Genomic DNA, 24,459 nt, shown 5'->3' with positions numbered 1-24,459 from the left:
AGTTTTGGATATGTTATATCTGAGATACTTGGAAACATTCAATTAAAAGATGTAGCAGCACATTTGGCTATGAGGACCCAACAAAGAAGATGTGGCCAGGCAATAAGACTCTGAGAATTAATCAGATGAAAGATGGAACAATGCACAATGGATATATCATCTTGATAAAGTCAACTGACCAGTGGAAGTGGGTTTGGGACTGAGCCTTGAGCAACCCCAGCAACTAACTTCCAGGTAGATGAGCTTGAATCTGCAAAAGATAGTAAACAGGAGCAACCTGATGGGACAATAAGAAGGGTGTGTGGAGGAGGGGGAATCAGGCAGCCAGGAAATGAGAGCTTCAAGGAGTAAGGGAGTGGTCAACAGATTGCAGACTGGGGTTGTCCAGAGTCACTCTGGCTGTAAACGGCAGAGCCAAAACTTAAGTATAGGTCTGTGTTTCCAAAAACCATTCCTCTTCCTAAATGCTGTATGTTCAACCCAGGTAGGAGACAGACTTGGTGAAATGTCCACGATTGCTAGAACTATCCTGTCCTTCCCTGACTCTCTGGCTCTTTAGACCCCAAATGCCCTCAGAAAAGACAGGCTTAACGGAAGGAAGGTCAACCAGAACTTGAAACTTAACTCTGAGAACACTAAGGCTCCTTTCTGCCAAACTTTCTCCCCTCCCCCATCCCCAGGGAAAGGAGTCCAACAAAACTTCAATTCACTTGTAATTGCCCCACTCCCAGAACTAGAAGGATTTTTTTGTTTTGTTTTGTTTTTGTTGTTTTTTGTTATTGGTTTCCTTCTAACACCCTCAACTGATGCTTTTACAAAACTGTTATTTTAGGGCTGTTTGGACTTGTTTTCTACATAGCTCTTGTTTTCTATTATTTCTCTCTTTTTCCAGGGTTCAGACTAATTAAAGGAAGTGTAAATCACACCTCGTTTGCACAGAATACCTTTCATGAGGTCTGGAAGCAATTTAGCTTCTGTTTGCCAAAGATCTTTAGGAAAGAGAAAAAAATCCCCTTGGTTTAAAAAAGATTAATTTCTTGGTGCCAAAAAAACCCATTAAGTGCACCTCCCATTTCTGGGATCTTTTATGGTTTTCATGTGAAAATGGCAACCAGGGAAAAAAGAGGGAAGACCAGGCTGGCTTTGCAATTACATCTGGCCCTTCTATGCCACCAACTCAGCTGTCCTGCTGCAAAGAACAGATTTAGAACACAGCCTGGTGTCATACAGCATCTCAAGTGAATGGAAGATCTGTCACTGGCTTTCTTTTGCTCCCTTTCCTCCATCCCAGATTCTAGTCAGCCCTCAGTCAATGTTCTTCATAGGGCCATGGGTCCTTGACTTGGGTTGAAGTTTATCTGCAAGGCTCTAGATGAAAGGGCAAGGCTGTAACCTTGGGCTGCCTCTTGCCCCCACTGTTAGAGACCTCCTCTCCTGTTTCAGTCCCTTTAGCTACCTCTCCCCACATTGTCTTATCTCTGCCTCTTCTGTCCTGTGTGTGTTCACCTTTGCTCTGAGAACTGACCCACTGCATTTCTTCTGAGATACTAACATTTTAGAATATGGAACCACAGAGAGTGCCTCATTGCTTTCTAACATCCTAAGTTTACAGATGATGACACTAGGGCCAGTTAGGGAGGTTGTTTGTCTGTGGACCCACACCTTTGGCCTGGCAGAGCCAGCGTTAGACCTTGGGGCCTGACTCGCAGACCAATGGTCTTTTTGCTCTTTTGTTTGGAGAGCTCTAACAGCAAGATGGTGGAAGAAAAAGCCGGTAGGGCTTGGAGGCGTCGTGTGTGCTCTGCTCCTCCCATTAAACCCTGATGATGCTTGCATTTGCTACCTGCTCATAAAATCAATGATGGGAAAGCAAAGAGAGATGAACTAGACTAATTATGGAGATAGATGCAGTAAATTACAGTCAGAAGAGAAAAACATTTGTGATAGATTCTGTATTCAAATCTTCCATTTCCATGTGGATGACAATGGGCATGTAACTTCATCTTTCTGGGTATCAGTTACCCCCTCTATAAAATAGGAATAATAGTACCACTCCCGCGGGATCGTCATGATAATTAAATGAGCCAGTGGGTATGATTGACCCATAGTGGAAGATCGATAATTGATAATTGCAGGCTACAGTTTTTCCAGGTGCTTTCCTTCTTGAGAGTGAATCAAAAACCGGGGTATGTGGCTACTTCTTGGCCTCACCCCCCCCCCCAAATGTGGAATTTACTTCCTAAGAAAATAAGTAAATAATAATTCAAAAATATTTGGAACTTGTTAAAGCATGAAATTTCCAGGCTGCTTTTCTGCTGAACTGAACCTTCTGTAATCTTTCTGAGGGGGAGAAATCACCGTGGACAAAAATAACTTTATCCAAAAATGTATTGCATACTCTATTTCCTCAGTTGGTATTTTTTCCATTTGAAAAACCCAACTTAAAAAAAAAGTTGATGGGAAGGGAGGTAGTGTGTGGGCATGAAAGAGCCATGGTGTTGTATCGGGGATCTGCAGGGTGGAGTGGGAAAAAGTACAAGCTTTGCATTCAAATCCTGGCTCTGCTGCATCCTATTTACATTATTTTAGACACAATTGTTTCTTTGCTTCTCTGAACTCATGATTTCACGTTTTTAAAATGAGAATCCTAAAACTCCTATCTGGGTAATGAAAATGTACTCATGCTGGTAGATAGTAGAAGTGAGTGAGAGAGAGAATTCTAAAAAAAAAAAAAAAAAAAAAAAGGGATGTATGCAGTTTTAAAAAGGTCCCCAAGAGTCAGAAGACCAGAATTTGTGTTCCAGTTTTAACAGTGGCCGGGACTTAACTTTCTGAGCCTCAGTCTCCCTTTAATAAAATTACTTTATTGCTGTCATTTCAGACTACACTGACCCTTGGCCTTGGCCCTGTCCTCATCATTGCTCTCCTGGGTTACTGTAACGTTCTCCTAACTAGTCTTCCTGTCTCCATCCATCCTAACCCTTTTACCCCTCTGATTTTTCACTTTGCAGTCAGTGGGAGGAATCTAAAACCCATCATAATTCTCTTTTGCCTTCAGAATAAGGTTCCCATTTCTTAGTGTGGTTTTTAAGGTTCTCCTAAATTTTACCCCTTCTTGTCTCTCCAGCCCTATCTCTCCTCGCTTCCGGTCCAGCCCTGCCTGCCGCCCTTCCCTCGGCCACTGCACACTGTAATCCCTCTGCTGAGATACCCTTGCATGAGATACCCTCTTAAGAGCCCACCCTCAACTTGAGGCTGCTGTAGGAGCTTCACCTACAAGCCGCCTAATCATTGGACTTCCATCTTAGGTCAAGGGACTCAGTATCCCTGAGCCCCACACTGCCCATCTGTAAAATGGGCATATCAGTTGCCTCTCCACAGGGTTGAAGGAAGAATTCAGTGAGACAACCAACCTAACTGACCTTGTTTGGCTTGGCATATATTAAGTGCTTTTCACAAGGTTAGCCTTTCCTCCTTTTTTTCTCATCACTTGCCTCCTGGACAGCACTTCAGACTCAGATTCTGTGGGTTCACATGCCTCGTGCTCAACGCACACCTCTTTCCCTGAACTGTGAGCTGGTTCCTTGAGAGTCTTTGGATTTCTGTGCTTGGGTTCAGATTTCAGATCCCCACTCCCCCACGAAGTGATTGTCACTTTGGATGAATTAATCTGAGCCTCAGTGCCTATCTGTAAAGTAGGAACAGTGACAGCGGCTACCTCACAAGGCTGTTGTTGGGATTAGGTAAGAAAATGCACATAAAGCACTTAGCAGAGCTCCTGGCGCATAGAAAGAACTGGAGACATGGTTTCTGTGATTGTTGTTGTTCTTTCTGTATCCCTAGTGCCTGGCCCTGAGACTATACGCTGCTTACTGAAAGGATGAAAGGGCTTTGCAAGCAAGGGGGAGTGTGGGATGAGTTTTCTGATGCTTTTCAAAGGAGAGTTGGTAACAGATCCAGGGTGGGGCTTGCTTTATGTGATTATGGGATCAGGCCAGGACACTCTTGTTTCCCTGAGCCCTACTCTCTTCTTCTTTTGTTTGAAGCTTGGGAAGGGGATGAGAAGAGGAGAATGCCCAAATGTTCACCATGGGGCAGGCACAGGCACACAGAACCAAAAACATGTGAGCCTTCGGGACCATCCTTGCCAATGTGCCATAATCCTGTCCTGAAGCATTTCCTGTATTCCTGCCCCAGCCTGGCATCCTCTCACGCTCCCCGCCCCCCCAACCCCCCATAGCCATACCAACTGGCAGGGTCCTCATCCCCTCTACCCTGGCCTTTGTGGGGGCTACCTAAGTCATCAGGCCTTTTATGAGTCTGAGCCAAAGCTGCTTTTTGGCTAAAATCCCATGGGCCTTGATGGTAAACCATCCTGAATTTGAATTCCAGCTTCCCTACTTACCAGATGTGTAATTAGGTCCAATGACTCAATATTTCTGAGCCCCACTCTCCTTACCTGTAAAACAGAGACGTTAATCCCCATTCACGAGGTTGTCATGAGGGTTACATGAAATAATGTAGGTAGTACGCCCAGTGATCACCTGACATATAGTAAATGCTTCTTAGGGGATTAGTCCCCCTTCCTCTTCGTATTGTCTACACTTGCATCCTGGACACTGCCCTGCACCAGCCTCCTGGATATAGAGGAGCTAGTTTTCTAGAACTGGAAAGGTTCAAGGTTGGGCCAAATGGCACTGGCTTGTTGACCGAGGGGTCAGCTTCTGTGACCTTTTGGGTTCTTCCAAACTTAGGATTCTTCTACTCTGTAAAATACTTCCTGGGTTGCAAAGGTCAGCATGCAGACAAGAGGGCTACTCCTGCTCATTCCTCTCCCCTTTTTGTTTCCCTTACCTTTTCCTCCCCTGTGCCTTGAGCTTCCCCCTTCCAGCATGGCACCAGAGAGCTACCGTTTTATGGCTAACTCCCCATAATGTATCTTTCTGTTCACCCTCAGAAGCTCACTGTGGAACTTGTCCACTCGTATTCTCCCACCTAGCTTCAGTACACATGCTGACATAGATGGGGAGACACTCTCTGTTTTAAGGGGGAAGTAATTAAGGAATTAGTTTATGGGACCATCCACAGGCACCAGTCCCCTGAGCTTCCTACTGCAGACTCTCACTCAATGCCTTTCCTATAGGAACAATGCTAGGAAATTCAGTTAGAGTTGTTTTCTTAGCCTAAGGCCCCAAGTCCAGGCTTATATTAATTTAACAAATACTTATTGACCACCTACTATGTATCAAGCCAGGTACTTAGTGGGGATATGGCATCTGTTTTCTTGTTTTTGTTTTTTCCTCCAGCAATCTCTAAACCAAAACTCAGTGAAATTTAGAATTTAGGGGAGCAAAAAAAAGAAAGTTAGGATTTTTGGTGTTCTGGCCCCTGCCATGTTCCCAGCATTCTCTCTCGTCATTCCTCTGTAGGGGTCCTTTACACCAGAGCAGCTGCATTCCCTGAAAGACTGTGCTGTATTACCCCTTGACATCTTTTTGGACTTTATCACCCATCTGAGTTTCTCTCTCTTTCTTTTTCTTTTTCTTTTCTTTTCTTTTCTTTCTTTCTTTTTTTTTTTTTTTTTTTTGCATTATAGTTTTTAGAATGCTTGGGTGTTTAAACAGTAGGTTTGTATTTCTTACGATCATTAACAAGTTTTTTTTTTAATATTATTTTTGAGAGAGAGAGAGAGAGTGCAAACAGGGGAGGGGCAGAGACAGAGGGAGACACAGCATCTGAAGCAGGCTCCAGGCTCTGAGCTGTCAGCACAGAGTCCAACCCCATGAACTGTGAGATTATCACCTGAGCTGAAGTCATACACCAACCGACTGAGCCACCCAGGTGCCCCAAGTTTCATTTTGGAAAACAAAACAAAAAGCCAAGGACACTGCCCATAATAAATGCTGCATCTGGGTTGTGGCGATTTAGAGGGGAGAATGGGATGTCCTCACCAAGTCGCCAAGTAGGAGGAGTTAAGAGTAGAGCCTTGAAGGACAGGATAGGACAAGGGTAAAAGGAAGGAAAGGGGAGGGCATTCCAGGCACAGGTGCAGAGTCCTGAAGTGTGGAACTTGTAAATCGTGCACAAGGGCACAGAGACCAATGTAGTTTAGCTGGAGTGGATGCTGAGGAGAGTGAGGCTTGAGTCTTTGAGGTCACATGTACAGTGCTTTGAGGCCAGGCTGGAGCACCTGATTTTGATCCTATACTAAGTAGAGAGCTACTGAAGTGTAATGTGCAAGGAGGAACGCCACTCACTGGGCCCCTTGCTAGGGATGGAGGAACAGAGATGTTGTTCTGGCATATTACATTTGATGAATACTGGAACCTCTGCACATCAGGTTGGCTATCTGCAAAGGAGCGGTTGTTCCATACCTAGTATATAGAAACAGGTAAGCACTTGAGCATTAGCCTTGACTTTTTGGAGGAAGAGACCAATCCCCTTTTCAAGAGAGAACTAGGTCTGTTGGCTTTTTCTGCCTTCCCAACAGACTAAATCCAGGCACCTTCCACTGGGATCCTTGAGCTGTTTGTTCAGCTTATCTCAGATGTAGACAGCCTTCTCTTTGCATAACTACAGTGAGTTTACCCTCAGGGCTTAGAAGACAATTGAGGTGGGGTTGGGGTGGAATGGGAACTAGAAAGTGAATAGTTATGAGCAAGGCCCTTGAGTGTACTGCTGACTGCATTTGTAGAAGAGATCCTTCTAGTCCAGAAAGGTCTCATTCCCCTTGTCCCTCCATCCAACTCAGGGATTGGTAAACTAGGGTCCATGGGCGAATAAAGTTTTGCGAATAAAGTTTTATTGGAACACAACCATGTCCATTCATTTACTTATCATCTAGGGCTGTTTTCACACTCCCAACAGCGATGTCAGGTACTTACAGCAGAGACTGTATGGCTCACAGGCAGAAAATATTGACTATCTGGCCCTTTACCTTGAATAAAATGTTGCTGACCCCTGATCTAATAAGCCTTCTCTATCCTTCAAAGCACAGTTGAAATTCACCTCTTCCAGGAAGCTTTCCTTGACCTTCCTTCCCAGTTCTTTTTCTTTCCCTTATCTCCCATATGTGATGCCAATTATTATCCACTAATTTTTAGCATTGTATTTTTTAAAAGGTCTCTTTAATGTCAGCTGTGCTGACAGCTCAGAGCCTGGAGCCTGCTCCAGATTCTGTGTCTCCCTCTCTCTGCCCCTCCCCTGCTTGTATGCGCTCTCTCTCTCTCTCTTTCTCTTTCTCTCACTCTCTGTCTCTCTTTCTCTCTCTCTCTCAAATAAACACTAAAAAAACTTTTTTTTAAAGGTCTCTTTAAGTACAATATATAGCTGTTGAGGACAGGGACTGCGTTTAAACTTGTGGTAAAGCTAGACTCAGCAGTAGTTAACAAAGTAGAGGTATATGTGTTTTGGAGAGAGATGTGCCTCTTGTCAAGTCTTGTGTCATCACTGACCAATGTCATGACTTGGGACAAGTCACTTTATCTCCTTGAGTCTGTTTTCTTATCTGTAATTTAGCATGATAACATAGTATCTCATAGTATCCATTTACCCACGTTATTTTAAGGTCCAAAGAGATGAATTAAAACATCCAAAAACGAAATATCTGATTATCAAAGTAAGTGGGAATTTAATGGTAATTGAATTATGCTACTTGGGATCTAGCTTTGCCAATGTGTAAACGCAATGTTTTCACCCATAAATTTCTAGGAAAGAAAAAAATTCTATTATGTATGTACTTTGAGACACACTACATACATTCCCCCCCTTTTTCAGAAATTTGTGAGATATATCATCATCATATTAAAGGCTCTAAGAAAACATGTGGGAAGGAAATCTGTTAAGCTTTAGTTAACCCTGCGTTTTTTGAATTTATTTTGCTTGAAATAACTTTCTATTTCTAATAACTGTTATTGAAATAACCTTGAAATAACTATTAATGTCTCATGAGAAGTAATGTTCTGAAAAACACACTTGAGGCTGATTGGGCCATGTGGTCCTTGGGTCCTCTTGCAACCCTGTCATACTGAGTTTACAGAAACAACCACTGCTTATCAGCATCCTGTTAGTCACCAGAAGAAGGAATGCAATGAAAACCCATGTTTTTGTGTAAAATAATGGCCTTAAGTTCTGTTTGTCCTGTAAGTCAAGAAGTGGGAAATATGCATGCCCCCACACTTCAGGGACATTTGCCACAAAGGCTGTTTGAGAATTCTGTGTTTTGGTGTGGATATGTGTCTCTGTGCACCCATGCCCACACGTAAGCCCATGGATCCTTTCCCCTCCTGTTGAGGGTCTTAGAATCACATACCCAGGGCATTGTAAGTCCTGAGTGCATCTGTGACCATTCACTTTTCTTCCACTAAGTGTAACCCTCTCTCAAGTGTGCCTTCAACTTCCTTAAGTTCAAGCCACTGGAAACTTTTCAATGTTTATCCTGCACTATTGACCCCTCCCTTTTTCTGGAATGGAACCCCTGGGGTGTCAACGTTGGGTCTTGTCACAAAGGGGAAATTGAAGCCTTGGGAAATAATGCCTAGGGTAGTTGGGGGGTGGCGGGGGGAAGCATGAAATTATCAGGTAAGTGTGGGGTTGAGATTGGAACCTCCTTGAATATAAATTGGAAGTAGCTGTTACTTTCACCAGTGAGGGCCAGTATATGTTTTCCAGTCTTGTTTCAGTGGGACAGTGACCTGAGTACGTGGTCAGGGAAGTCTTTACCATCAACTCAGAATGCATCGGGTATGTACCCAGTGTCTCAGTGCACTTAATAACACCCTCTTTCAATCTCAAGTCTCTTTCTTTGAATGAGAAATGATATGGGAATTCCCCCCTTCTAAGGCCTTTTATTAATGAGGCTGGAAGTCTCTTGGGGGTGATCTGCAAAGGGAGGAGGAAGCCCCAGTTGCAGAGGCCATTTGTGGTCCACACAGCCAACAGAGGGCGCTCCCACACCACACAACACCAGAGTCTTGGGATCTGGGCAGGCCCAGGGAGAAGGTGGCCAGCTGACCTTTCTCCAGGCTGTTCTTGGGTTGCCAGAGCAGCGAAGGTGTCAGCTGAGACTGGTCACAGCCTAGGGAGGAGACGGGAGGGAGGGAGGCTGGGGCGCTCGAAGGGGAGGAAAAGCTGGCAGGGGAAACACAGACACATTTCACAGAGACAGGGACACAGAGAAACAAGCCGCATGTGCACAAACAGCAAATACAATGCATCCCACATACACAACACATACAACCAAGAGATTTGACAACCACACGCAGGATCACAGGCTGCGGAACCACAACGCGAAGGCAGCCCAGCACACACAAATACACACAATACGGTGATCTCACCTAGCTAAGCAGTAAAGAGGACACGTAGACACACACATGTGTAAACACATCACCCCACAGGGACATTCAAGCCACGTACAGTATACAAAAGGCAGATAACAAAGACACACGTGGTAAGCACATAGGCATACACGGTACACCGCACAGAGTGGACCCACAACACATACAGAGACACGTGGCTTGGGGATAGCACACCACACACAACAGACACTCCCAGAGGCAAATCCTGGCCAAGCAGTAGAAGCACACAAGATATGCATAAACACAGCCAGCTCCCCGCAGGCATACTGCAAAGACATTTGGATGTACCGCGCGCCATGTTGGTCCATCCAACACAAATGGGCATGCATGACACATTGGATGACAGTCGCTCGCCTAGCACACAGCACGCATGCTCACGGTCTGCATGCATCGGTTGGTAAATGGAATCAGTGAATGTTTCTATAAGAGAAACCAGAAGGAGGCCAGAAAAGGGTGAGAGAAGAAAAAGAGGGTTGAGGAGGATGGAAAAGAGGACAGGGAAACAAAATAGAGTGAAGAACAGCCCCCGGGGGAAGACGAGGGGTTACACACCAGATCTGGTCCTCCGCCTGGGCTCTTGTCCCGTCCACTCTAGTTGCTGAAGCAGAGAGAAAGCTGGTTTGGGGTGGCATCCTGGGGAGGCCATACAGACATGGTGTCTGTCTACAGCTGGGGCAAGTGATACTCCCAGGAAAGTGAGTGGTCATCCTGGGGCCAGGGCTTAGGCCTCAGTCCAGCAGGGACAGAGGCACCAAACCATCTCGTTTCATCCTGATCTATGCATTGCCTGTAGTCCGATTTGACTTTCCTCAGGCCGCAGCATCGCAAAGAAGCTCTTTCTCAGACTCTCAGGATATATTCTGTTCTCTCTCTTTTTTTTTTAAGAGGAAAAGTTTTTTGTTTTTAAAAATAAAACAGGAAAACTTGTGAACCTAAGAAGGGTTGTGCCTCCAGAGAAGATGGGGAAGGTAAAGGACTGGGCAAAGCTCGCTTATTATGTAACTAAGTCAATAGAACTTGCTTCATGGAATCGCAGGATTTCCAGTGAAACAGATTCTGATCAGCAAACCTTCTTGAGTAACTCTTCTGGTCCAGACTAATGCAGGGTGCTGGGCATAGAAATAAAATACTCAAAACTCACTTTCCAAAGTACTGTCTAATAAGATAAAGAGATACGGAATATAAAACTTTTGAAACAGAGGGCAAAAGTTACATTAATATATAGAATATGATTCTTGGGGGGGCCTGGGTAGTTCAGTTGGTTGAGTCGGACTCTTGACTTCAGCTCAGGTCATGATCTCACAGTTCACGAGTGTGCGCAGAGTCTGCTTGGGATTCTCTCTCTCTCTCCCTCCCTCTCTCTGTCTTTCTCGCTAAACTTAAAAAATAGAATGTGAGTCTTTTTATATTGATAAGGAAAGGGGGTCAAAGGGGGTAAACATTAATTGAAAGCCTGCTACATGTACTGTGCCAAGCACTATATATCCTTTATGTCAGTTAAAGCTCATAAAACAAACTATGAAAGATATGGATTAACAGCTCACGGTACATATGAAGAAACCAAGGCTGAAAATAGGAAGCCACCTGCCCAAGGCGGCATAGTTAGGAATTCCAGATTCAAACCCAGCAGTCTGACTTCAAAGCCCCCTGTCTTTTCCACTACATGGTAATAATTAAGTACTTCCTGTGGCTTTTCAGATCTTGAGCAAGAGCCAATAGAAAGGGGAGAGAGAAAGTCACAGCAAAAAGACTCTGAGTTAGATGACATGAGGGCATACTTGGGACTCTCCTATCAGTAAGAGGAATCTTGGTTTGTGAAGTTGTTGCTCATTCCCCACGGGCCTGGATCATCTGTTGCCTGGCGTCAGATCTCAGCTTGGGTGCTGACGTGCTGGTTCCCACCGTTCCCCGTGAGGCCCTGGGCTCCACCATCAGGCTGTCTACTGTGTGAGTAGAGTATCAAGGATGGATCTCTGGCTTCTTGGGTTTCCCTAGGTGTCTGTCGGTCAAGGAAGAAAGCAACAGTGGGAAAACTAGTGAGGCCAAATGTGGATTGAGGCTGAGTAGATCAGAATTCTGTCCTCCAGTCTGCATGGTCTGGAGCACGTATTCCTTTTTTTTCCTTTTTTTTTTTTTTTTTTTTTTTTGTATTGTCAAGTATCTGCTTTGGGTTATCAGATAACAGCAGAGGTGGAAGGAACATTGGGACCATCTAGTCATTTTACAGGTAGGAAAGCTGAGGTCTGATAACACACCTTAATTATTACTGCTGTGTTTTGATTAATAATCATATTAGCAACTATTTATTAAGTACTTAATGTCCTGCCAGGAACTACCCTAAACACTTTGCATGTGTTGTTTCCTCAAATGTTCACAGCACTCCTGTAAGTATTTGTCGTTTTCACACACAAACAAACCAAGACTCAGAGACGTGCGGCGGCTTGCCATGGGTTGCACAGCTAGCCGACAACAGCACTGAGATGCAAACCAGGCCTTAGTGACTCTTAGCTGTCACTACTCACTGCTCTGGTCTGTGGCCTTCCTGACCAATATGGAAAGATGGGCGCAGGGGCGGTTACCTCCAAGGTAGAGAGACAAGAACTCCATTGAGAGAGGAAGACTATCTTGTTTAAGGTCACAGAGCTGACAAGGTCAAGACCTAGAGCCCCTGATCCCTCCCCCCTCCCTTTCCTGCTGCTCCCTGGACCAAGCTTGGCATGATCACTTTTCTTTCTGGATTGGTAAAGCAGTTGATGTCAGGGTTCAAACAAAAGGCCTCACTTTGTCTAGAAAGGACATCTCTTTACAACATCACCCAGTTGCTGTCTTCCAGTTGGTTTCTTTGGGAAGGGGTGTCCTCCAGCCCCTGAATCTCATCTGACTCAGTTTGATCAGACTCCTGCTTCATCTTAGGTGGCATTACCTGTCTTCATTTCTGCCTAGTGCCTGTCCATTTCAAGTATTATGTGATAGTTGGCCCTATGTTCAGAGAGGGACTAGGCTCACTCTGGTAGAGTCACTGGCCCAGCATCTCCCCTCAAAGGCTATCTGTGTTGAGAATGGCCAGCTGGTAAAGCCAGGAGGCCATGGGGTTCAATTATTGTTGTTTATTCTGGTGGGATCTCTTACTCAGCAAGGGGATTTACACTGGGATTATCCAGCTGTGTCTGCTGAGATTTGGCTACAGACTCCAATTCCCAGGATGGGGAGGTCAGTGGCTGCTTTTGTTCTCAAATGTATTTAACTTTCTTTCTAACTATTCTTGGTCTTTAGTCCACTTAGCTTAAAGCCTCTCCCAAACTTCTGCCATGTGATGAGTTCACTGTGGGCTCATCCAGTGATACAGTCTTAAGCTGAAATTCCAAGTATCCTTTCCACAACAGGGAGGGCATCCCAGGTTTTCCATCTGCAAGACGGGTCTCAGAATCTTTCTTTTTTACATTGTGCATTTCCTAATCTCTGTCCTCATTCATGAAGAACTGAAAAAGTGTGTTTTCTGACTTTGGGGACTTAATCTGTGTTATTAATGGCATCTAAAGCAGGATACTTAGACCTTGGTCAAGAGATAAGGTGTCTGGATTATAGTTTCAACTCCTATCATTTGTTAGTAGTTTAATCACATCTTTAAATTGGGATGATAGCAATACCCCATAGGGTAGCTGTGAGTTACTCTATACAGTCAAGGCTCAAGGAACACTAGCTACTATTTTTGCTATCTCTTCGATTATTGTTTTTCAAGGCATAACCTCTTTGAGGCTCCTTTTCTACATCTGTAACATGGGAGACAGTAATTTTCACCTTGGCATTTATATGGGGGTCTGAAATAAGAAACAGCTTAATATGAGCTTGGCAAGTAGTAAAGGCTCAATAATAACTGGTCTTTATTCCCTTTCCTCCTTCCTTCCTTCCTTCCTTCTTTCCTTCCTTCCTTCCTTCCTTCTTTCCTTCCTTCTTTCCTTCCTTCTTTCCTTCCTTCTTTCCTTCCTTCCTTCCTCCCTTCCTTGCTTCCTTCCTTCCTTCCTTGCTTCCTTCCTTCCTCTCTCCACCCCTCTCTCTTTCCTTCCGTCCCTTTCTCCTTCCCTCCACTTCTTCCTTCCTTGATTTTCCTGATGAAATAATCCCTACAATACTACCTTCCACTCAGGCTTTACAACTCTTATTTAAACCACCTCTTATTGGTCTTACTGTCTTCTTCCTTCTCTCCTTCAAACCATCTTCCATATCACAGCCAGAAAGGTCATCCAAGGCCAGTTTGGTGTCACAAGCCTTCTCTAAGAATACAGCAGATGACTGCTTCCACCTAGCAGAGCCTACATGTCTAGGAACAGGAGACCCTCCCCCCCATCCACCTCCTGGAACCATGGGTTAGCTAAAGGTCCACAAGGTTTCCAGCCCAGTGACTTGACAGAAACTTCCAGAACAGGCTAGCTACAGGGCCCCTCCTGGAAAGAGCACTCAGGAGTGAACAGAACTGGAGTGGGCTATCAAAAGATGCCCAGTAGAAAGATGGAAACTTGAGCTTGTGAACCTCATGGAGGTCCTCTAGAGCTGGTATGCACTCTGTCCTCAAGACAACTGTGCACATCTCTTTCCAAGTCCATGTTCAGTGATATCACAGTGGCAGTGTGACACTGGCTGTGGTGGAAAAATTGACATTGACTAGCTATTGACATCAGCCAGTGCTACAAATCAGGACCTTGTCCCCCCCCCCCCCCACCAGAGAGCCTGTTGTTAAGTATTTACCAGCACACTACTGAACCTCAGTCACATCAATTGTTCACAATCATGTCACCTCTCATATAGACACTGAGCATATTGTGTTAGTTCAGGCCCTCCAAGAAGCAGACACCGAGATGGGATGAAACAGTCAAGTATTTTATTAGGGGAAACACCTGTGTGAGAGAAGATGGGCAGTTACTGCAAAGGCTGGGAAAACCATCAGAGCGTGGTGCAAAGCTGACCCTGAGTAGAGGAGAGAGAGAATGGAGGCTTAAGTAATATTTGGCAAGATCATCAAGGAGGAGTCCTGAAAACGGTCTACCGTCCAAGGGGGAGTCTTACATCTCATAGGAACGGGCCTGCCCCAGTGCCCCTGGCACCATGTCCTGTCACTATCTGACAGCAGCCTATAGGAAATGTGGCCTCAGTGCAAATGGGATGGAATTTGGAAAACTCAGACTTGGGCTCTTGGTTAATTGAGCCCCTTATGGCCGGATTTCCAAGGTGCCTTCTCAGGGCTGCCACAGTTATTAACAAGTCAAATCCCATCTTCCCCAGAGTACCTCATACACCTTTAAAAATATTTTCCAAGCACCTAATTTGTGCCAAGAACTTTGCTGAGTCCAGGGGATGAAGAGAAGTGAGAAACACAGTCCTTGACCCAAACGGGAGATTGAGGGTACACAGACATTCAGGGTAGTGTAAAAAGAAAGGGGATGGTTGAGGAGGCCCCTCAACAAAGTCTGCACAGAGAAATATGTGATTTGATGATCCTTAAGTGAGCCCTGTAGTCAGTGGAATGGGAATTCTAGACAAAAAAAATCTTCAAAAGCAAAGACTCAGAGACATGAAACAGCACAGAAGATTCAAGGACTTGTGAACAACCCAACATATGGATTCAGCATAAGATACAAGAGTGGAATTAGCAGGAAATGACCCTGGAGAAAGAATCAAGGCCAGGGAAACCTAAGGAATTAGATACATTTATTTATTTTGTAGAGCGAAGCTAAGTGAGGAGTATTACAGACTTTTCATCGAGTGCATATTTTAGAACGATCACTGACTACAGTTTAGAGGATGGAGTGGAGGGGTAAGACTGGAGGCAGGAAGTCAGGTCCATTTGGCAGAGATGGCAGGAACAGTGAATGCAGGGAAGGAAAGTCAGGAGGCATTTAAGAAGAGATGGAACCCACATAAGTAGGTAGATGGCTGTTGGATTTGAAAGATTATGGGAGCAGAGAGACTACGGTGGTGTCCAAATAGCTATCTCGTCTTATATGTTACTTGTAACTCTTTCTCTAGACTTTCTAGTCTATAGTGTTCAAACTTTAGGTCATTACACACCCATTAGCGAGTCATGAAATCAACTTACTGGATTGTGGCCAACATTTAAAAAAAATGAATATATCAGATTATATTGTGTGTATCAAGGGTCAGTGTTATTTTATAAAGCTTTGTTTCAGTCATATATGCATGCTACGCTGGGATGTAAAATATATGAATCACAGTCAGAAAAGTTTGAAATGTACTTTTCGAGGCTATGAACTCTTGTAGAGCTGGGCTTGTATCTTATACAAATTAAACACATGGAAGTAAAGAATTGGAGGAGGCTTTTGGTTACAAGTGGCTTAGACATTTTGTGCCATCGAGACTCCCCACTCAACCTTCTTCAGTGGGAAAATCATGCTTAGAGAGGTGATGTCTGAGCTCCAAGATGAAAATAATTATCATAAGATCCTTTACAATACCTGGTTTGATTAAGAGAATCAGCAGATCAATGTATGCCTTTATGAATGAATACATATTATAAATTATATAGTAGCAATATATGAGTAAATTAATGAAAGAATATATGAATTCATGAATGAATGACTAAGCGAATATGTAACTCCATGAAAAACTGATGGATGAATTAACAAGGGAAGTAGAAAAAGGTGGGAGGAAATCAAGGAGGGAGGGAGGGAGAAAGGAAGTTCTTGAATCCCCTAACAAACACTATGAGTCTATAGACTCCCAGCCAAGGAGTAAAGGATTTCTGAATGACCCCAGGCAGGGGACCACAGCCAGTTGGAATTAATCATGTGGCCAGCCCAGAGATCAGCCAAACTTGACCAAGTGATGACGGCCTTGCAGTAGACTTTGTTACGCACCCGTTTATAGGGTGAGCTATTAACTGGCTCAGCATGGAGGTAGTCAGGCGCCTGACATCACAGAATGAATGAGGTGTTTGGGATGGGGAGAGATGGCCTCTACAGCTCTGGTCTGCTGAGTCATCTTCAGCCCTGAGGGCTGCCATGCCATTATTCATTGGTCCCATGACTAGGAGCCAACCAGATCTATGCATTCTGGGCCACCTCAGAAAGCTACTCATTAGTTCAGAGTAGAAGTGCATTATGGTGAAGACCAAGAACCAAAGAACCACCTGAGATCACCAAGCCTGAGTTGTTTTAGTGATTTGTATCAGATCTAGGTTTGTACATGGGCTTCTGTACTTATTTGCTGTGTGGCACTGGGTAAATCACTTTACCTTTCTGAGCTTCAGTTTACTCATCTATAAAATGAAGATAATTTGGTCTTCTAAAATTTTTATAATCCATGCACTTGGCAAAGAATTTGTGCTAAGTGTTTATTCTTTCCCTCCTGTCGTTATCCTTCAAACATCCCCACACTTTGCATTTGTTCATTAATCCATTTATTCAGTAAATCCTTACTGAATGCCTACTGTACCAGGTAGTATGTGCTGGGGACACAGCAGTGAACCAAAGAGACAAAACCTCTTTTATAGAGTCAACCTTCTGGAGGGTGGGGGTGTCACAATGTCACATAAATTTGGGGTCACCCTCACATATCTCTCCAGAAGAAAAGGAAGACAGAGAGTAAAAATAAATAAAAAATAAATAAGAATTTATATAATTTATCAGATTTTGATAAGTGATACAGAAGGGAAAAGCAGAAAAAGTGTTAGAATTGGGAGGGGACCACATCATTTTACATGAGGTAGTCAGAAAAGGGAAATGTTGGAGCAAAGACCTGAAGGAGATGAGGGACCTGGAGGAAGAAGGTTTCTGGCAAAGAGAAAATCACATGCAAAGGCCCTGAGGTGGGAGTGTGGCTACTGTATTTGAGGGATGGCAAGGGAACCATTATTCATGTTGCTCTAGCTCAAATTCTTTTCTCTGCCACTCTGGTGGGAGAATTCTTAATTAACCTTCAGGTCCTAGCTCCTTTTCCTTGGCCATCTTGGGTAGAAGAATTGGTCTATGATGGTCTGCTTACATCTTCCATTCTAATGCAGAATGCAGATTCCAGGAAGTCCAAGTTCATGTTTCTCTCGATCATCTCTGTGTCTTTAACACCAAGAATACTTTCTGGCTCAGAATAGGCACTGAATGAATACTTAATGAATTATTAAATGAACCAGTGACACTTCTGAACCTTCCCTGTCATTTCTGCCTAAGCGGTGCCTCCTCACCCCTTATCCTTCAAGGTCCTGCATAAGCCTGGTATTCTTAAAGAAGCATTCTTTCATTGTCAAGTTCATGCTCACCTCTCCCGGACCTCAACTCCACAGCGTCTACACAGGAGAACATTAGTCTGATGGGATTCTAATTAGTGAACCTAATAGAACATAAAGAGTTCTGGGATCAGTTAGTTTGGAAAACTGTTGGTTAATCAAATCTAAGTGGGTTTCTTAATTCAGTGACTTCTCAGAGACGTTAGTATGATACACGGGCATTGTGAATCTTAAAGGAAGGGATTGTCAAGGAATGTTTCTTGAATATATTTGACTATAATGCACCTTTTCCCAAAGGAACAGTCTTCAGAAACCCTCTCTGGTAAATACTGGGTTGCAACTTAGTTGGGCTCTTCCAGCTTTTGGAATATTTTTTGGTTTAACCTCAGCTGACCTCTGATATTCTAGCTTCATGGCCCAAGGCAGCCACCTTGGTTTTGGTTTTTACCTCCTATTTGCCTGCTGAGAAAAAGGCTGTTCAGGAAGGAGAAATGACCTCAGACTTTAAAATTTTCCTGACTATAGTGAACCCTTAATGAAATATAAGGAGTCACAATTATGACAATTGGGAGAAAGCCAAGGGAATGAAAAGGAATGACCCAGGCCTGTGGAAGAAGAAGGCATAGCTTTTTCCTTCTCATCCTCCATAGCTGTCTTCTCAAGCAGGCTCAACAATAGAAGTTTGGCAGGTCAGTCCATGCCATAAAAATTGAATTAGTGGCAGTACGTAGTAGATGCAGTTTGATGCCCACAGGGGTAGGATTTTTATCTTCGCCCCCGTGGGGCCGATGGGAGATGCCAGCAGGCCCTTCCTGATTTTGACAAGGAGACTCCTGTGGTTTCTCAGATTTGTTTTGTCTGTGTCTTTCTCAAAGTCGTTCTTGGTTTCTGTTTTTCTCTTTGGTGGTCTCCCTTATCTCTTAAAGTCGGAATGGCTTTTTCTGATTTGGAGCCCGATGATCCAGCTAAACTTCACCAAGTGGAAGTTGGCAGATGCTGGAGTAGATGAGAAAAATGCAGCTGCTTCTGCCTCAGCTTATGTTATTCACTCCCGTTCCTTCTAAGTCAACAGACGCTTCTTGAACTCCCACCGGCACCTGTATGATAGGCATCAGGAACAGTAAGGTGAATCCGTTACAGACATTGTTCACAAGAACTTTCCAACCTCGAAGGGGAAGATAGACCTAGAAAGGTGACCGAGTGTACCATGATGCACACCGGGCTGGAGGGGAGGCAGGTGTGAGTGCGGGGAGGATATGTGCTCAAGGGATGAATTCGAAGCAGAGACACCCTCTCTGTCTCTATCTTTGTAGAGCCTTGGTTTTCAACATGTATAATGTCTTCAGACTTACTTTTCCTAAACTCACTCAGTCTCATTTTTACAAACAACCCAGAGTTCATGTCAACACTCCTGTGTTCAGCCCTCCTGGCATATTGTTCTTTGCTCTTGTGGTACGAGTCATGATCTTCAGTTGAAGTAATTTTACTTTCTCTGAGAAGTGTTCTTACTATCTTCTTTCTCTGCCTTATATCTAGGTCCAAATATTATTAATACTTAAGTTTTGTGCCTCTAAACCAACCTAAGTTTCCATCAGTATATGTATGGATAAAGAAAATGTGTGTGTGTGTGTGTGTGTGTGTGCATATTCCTTGATATAAATTTATAAAGGAGTATTATTCAGCCTTAAAAGAAAAGGAAATGTTGCCTTTTACGGCAACATGGATGGACTTTGGGGGCATAATGCTAAGCAAAGTAAGTCATACAGAGAAGACAAATACTGTGTTCACACTTAGATGTAGAATCTTTTTTTAAAAAAAAGCTCAAAAAAATAGTAGAATGGTGGTTGCCTGGGCTGGAGGCTAGAAGAGAAGAAAGAGTACAAACATTCAGCTATCAGACAGATACGTTCTGGAGATCTAATGTACAGCATGGTGACCATAGTTAGCGATACTCTATTATTTACTGAAAAGTTGTTACGAGAGTAGGCTTAAAAGTTTTCATCACACACACACACACACACACACACACACACAAAGGGAATTTTGAGGAGGGACAGAGATGTTAACTAACCTTATTATGGTACTCATTTCACAATATATGCATGTTACCAAATCATCACATTGTACCTTCAACTTATGTTGTATGTCGGTAATATTTCAGTAAAGTTTGGGAAGGAAAAAATGAACAGTAATTAGCCCCAGGAAACTAAAAAAAAAAGTTATACAAGAAAATAAATGTCATAATAGTATGCCACTTGACTCAGCATTTAAAAAAAGATCTGTGCCTGTAACATAGTACTTCTGTCACTTATTCCAAAAGTATTTATTAAATGCCCCTTCAGTACCAGATACGTGTTGCTAGAGGTTGGCGATACACAGGTCAACAAGAAAAGGCATAGCTCTTCCCACATGTAACTTACAGTCTAGTGGGAAACACATTAATTGAATAATGAAACTAATGAATGTGTAAGGAAACACATTTTCAGAAAGAAAAAAAAAACTCACATGCTAAGGACTCGAGGCTGGAGGAAGCTGGAATGATGGATGAACTCATTGCAGGCTACTAGGAGTGGAGGAGACAGTGAAGGGGAAGAACAAGAAGAGAAGGATGAGGAGGTTCATATCTCCTGGGTCTAACATGAAGGCTTTTGGATTCTATTCTAAATATAATGGAAACATGGGGAAGAGTTTGCTCCATAATGGGCTAGACTGATTTTTATTTATCGCTGCCGTCTTAGTGACCAGAAAAATGACAGGCATGAAGGCTCAGTAAATTTATTGAGTGAATGAATGAATTAGTGAATTAGTGATACGATCAGATTTTATTTTACAAATATCACTGTGCTGTTACGTGGAGAATGATTGCAAGGAAGCAAGAGAGCAGATGTACATACACCAAAGGATCATGCAAGTCCTCTGTAAGTGCAGCCCATTTTGGACCTCAGTGGTCCATGGCAGTATATAGGACAGTGATGAAGGGGAAGGGCATTAAAGCCAGGCAGTCCTAAGTTCAGATCCCAGTCCTGCTACCTGTTAAGCAGCATGATATTAAATATGTTGGTTTTAGGGGCGCCTGGGTGGCTCCGTCGGTTAAGTGTCCAACTTCAGCTCAGGTCACGATCTCGCAGTCCGTGAGTTCGAGCCCTGCGTCGGGCTCTGTGCTGACTGCTCAGAGCCTGGAGCCTGTTTCGGATTCTGTGTCTCCCTCTCTTTCTAACCCTCCCCCATTCATGCTCTGTCTCTCTCTGTCTCAAAAATAAATGAATGTTAAAAAAAATTTAAATATGTTGGTTTTAGCAATCATTTCTTTATCAACGAAACACTGACAATCATAGTCATTACCTATTTGATTGTTGTGAGGATTAAATGCAAACAAACAAAAAAAAAAGAATATAAAGTGCCTGGCACACATAAATAATGTGGGAAGTAAGAAAGGCAAATCATGTAGAGACCAAGAAAATAGGTTCTTAAATCAGGCTTCCAGGTTCCAATCCTGATTCTGTTATAGCTGTGTAACCTTGGACAAATTCCTTAGGTTCCCTGCAGCTCGGCTTTTTAAATCCATAATATAGAGAAAATAATACTACAAGTCACTCATCCCTTGTCCAGAATTCTTGGTATTAGATGTGTTTCTGGATTGAGAATTTTGGAGGGGGGGATTTTTCGAAAGCTAATGAAGTGACTGTGTCCTATATTTTGTAATGTCCTCATTGGGTTCTCAGACATGACCCCCAGAATCAAACTCCTTTTTGTCTGCAGCTGTACATATACATTAACAGATTAAGTGGAATTAAAGAAAATACCACAAACAGCTCACAATTAACTCAGATCAGAATTTTCCTCCAAATGTGGAAAAAAAAAAAAAAGCTGGGTGTGTGCCCCATCTTCTCTCGGCACCAGTACATAGGGCTTGGCGTAGAAATGTATTCAGCATGTGTCTGTTGAATTCCCTCTCCCTAAAATTATTTTCTTGCCCATCTGGTCTGATGAGATTTCCAAGGTCTCAGCCTTCTGTATCGGTCTGTGAAATGGAATAAGGTTAGGGCAAAGGACTTATGCTGGAACAGTGTGGAGTTTCCAAGGGTCTTTCTAAGAGCAACATTTCACACTTGAGAGAGAGAAGGGGTGGGGAGGGGTGGGGGCTCTCCTGAAGCCTCACAGCGCTTGGGCCTTCTGTGCAAGTCATGCTGGCAAGAAAGAGGGCAAGGAGGGAAGAATGAGAACGGCTTCCCCTACTCCCCAGGTGTAACCTCTACAAAGGCAACAATCTATTGTTTGTTTTCTTGTCTTCGTTTGTTTTCTTGACTGGTCTGTTTTAAGCACTTGCAAGAATAACTGAATCAAAGTAGATCCCCATGAAATATTTAATGAATGAAAAAAAAATGAGTAAGAATGAGCATTTATTAAATAAGCCACCATGTGCCAGGCAGTCTTACAGGATTCATTTGACCCTCTCATCAGTCTTATGTAGAAGGTTATATTTTCATCTCTGTTTTACAGCTGAGGAAACAGGCTCAGGCAAGCTCACATGATCAGGATCTACATCCTGGCCCTAGCTCTCGTTCATTCTTCTGTGTCCCACAATATCAGGTGCCTTGAGAAGGAGAGGAGAATTCAGTCACTGGCAGGAGCCAGGGCAGACCAGGGTGGGGTAATTGGGCTCAAGATTGATATGTAGGCTGAGCTGGGTGGTCCGAGAGAGTCCAGCTGAATCGGAACCCTTGGCTTGACTGAGTCAAGCAGATGTGACTTCCTCAGTCTTGATATTCCTGGGCTGTTTAGGTCTGCCTCCCTGAGGTGAGTGTCGTGGGCCAGAGGAATATAAGTCATTGGCCTGGGACTGTGGGCTCTGATCCTGCTGGGGAGTGGCCAGTGTCCTTCTATAAGCTTTGCTCCACAGAAGAGACGGAGGGAACCTTATGTAACCCTGGCTCAACCACTCACTGACGAGGTGACCTTAGGCAAGCTGTGTTTTGCCTTTTCTCTTCAGTATGCTTTAAAAAGGGGTAACTGTGTCTACCTTGGAGAGAGAGAATCAGAGGCAATGAAAGTAGAGTGTTGAGCACAGTTTCTATTATAGTGATCAGCTCTCCTACATGGTGGCTGTCACTACTACTGCTATTTGTATTGCTATTTCATCTGAGGGCCTCCAACTGGTTCGCCATGTCACCTGCTGAATTTGGGACCCAAGATGGGGTGGCGACTGTATGCTGATATTAGTCTCAGAGCTCTGGGAGGATGGGGCTGGTGCCCTTGACCTCAGGCCCTACCACACGGGATGTGGCTCATGGTGAGAGTCCAGGACTCATTGGCTAAAAGATTGCTCAACCGTGGGGTGAACATAGTCATTCTATGTCTGTGTCTATAGGTCCATAATGGGACTTGTGCAAAAACAAAAATCCAGCAATGCATGTTCAATCATGGCTTCTTGGGAGTATGGACAGAGCTTGAAGTGAATGGAAGTTCAGAGCTGTTCAGGAACCAGAGAACAAAATGAAAGGGGTGTGTGTGTGTGTGTGTGTGTGTGTGTGTGTGTGTGTGTGTGTTAGAGTGTTTTGTTTGTCTGTATTCTCCCTGTGCCTCTTTCATCCTGGGGGTTTAAAATTGCTCAGAGACATAGAAAATATTATGTTTGTTTATATATACTTAGAAAAGGGTATGGGAAATACACACCAAGATGCCAAGAGTGATTATTTTGAAGTAGAGTGATTACAGATAATTTTAATTTTTTTTTACATCTTTGCTTGTGTGCATTTCCCATTATTTCAGTGGATGAGCATGCATTATGTAGGAACGTGGAGGGACTCAGCCTAAGGTCCTCCAAATTACAGCCCTTTCACTTCTGTACCAACCTGGGGTTTCAGTAAGGACAATTTCCAAGTGACAGTGCCCCTGTCCGAATTGAGAGGAAGAAAGGCACAGAGGGAAAATGCTGGCTACCCATGGCTAGACATTTAGAGAGGCATAAAAGCAAAAGAAAATATCATTTATAGGTTTCTGTTACTTGCTACTCACCATGGTGAGTGCTGTAATTATGCTGTTATTCAATCCATCCAAGAATCCTGCAGAGTTACACATTACTCTTCCCAATTCACAGAAAGAGAGACTGAGACTTAGGACACTTTAGTCAGTTCCCCAAATCACATATCCAGGAAATAGTCCTTTAGACTCAAAACACTGTGCTTTTTAACTATTACATCATGGAATTGAACAATGCTTAGTCACACCTAGTGGTGCATATATTTTCATGTCTCTTCATCTGTATTTCTCTGTGTATATATGTTATGCATACACTGTAACTATGCACATGCGTGTGTGTGTGTGTGTGTGTGTGTGTGTGTGTGTGTGTGTGTGTGTGTGTGTTTATATACACACCAATGACCTCACCTTTCTGGGTGCTTACAGGAAAACAAATGGATAAAGTGAGTAGAAAATTACTTCAACATGTGAATATGGTCATAGTTATAGATTTTCATATAACCCAGCATCACTAGCTTAAATTCTGGGACATTTGTGCCACCACAGTCCTAGAAACCCAAAACTTGAGAAAATCTTGGTGATCATCTTGTTAAGTTACCAACCTCTTTAATTTCTTCCATGATTTCTAATTTCTGTTTTCTTTTTTTGTTCTTGATCTCTCTCTCCCTCCCTCTCCCCCTCTCTCCCTCCATCTCCCCCTCTCTCCCTCCGTTCCCTCCTTTTCTCCCCTCTTCTTCCTCCTTCTTTTTTTAAATGAAGTGCCCTTTTTTAATTTTTAGTTTTTTAAATTTAAATCTAAATTTGTTAACATATATTCCTCTTCCTGTTAATATCAGCAGAACCCGTTTTTTAAACACAGTTTGGAAAGGCCCAATGTACTAGACAAAATAA

At 43.4% G+C, this 24,459-nt stretch overlaps 1 protein-coding gene across 1 annotated transcript in view; it reads left to right on the top strand.

Annotated features, from left to right (window-relative positions):
* ASTN2 (astrotactin 2) overlaps positions 1–24,459 on the top strand; it is an 874,784-nt gene that overhangs the window by 753,037 nt on the left and 97,288 nt on the right. The window lies entirely within an intron of this gene.

The sequence above is a fragment of the Panthera leo genome, chromosome D4 (genome assembly GCF_018350215.1).
Source record: "Panthera leo isolate Ple1 chromosome D4, P.leo_Ple1_pat1.1, whole genome shotgun sequence".
Lineage (NCBI taxonomy): Eukaryota > Metazoa > Chordata > Mammalia > Carnivora > Felidae > Panthera > Panthera leo.
This window is presented reverse-complemented; position numbering and strand designations above follow the sequence as displayed.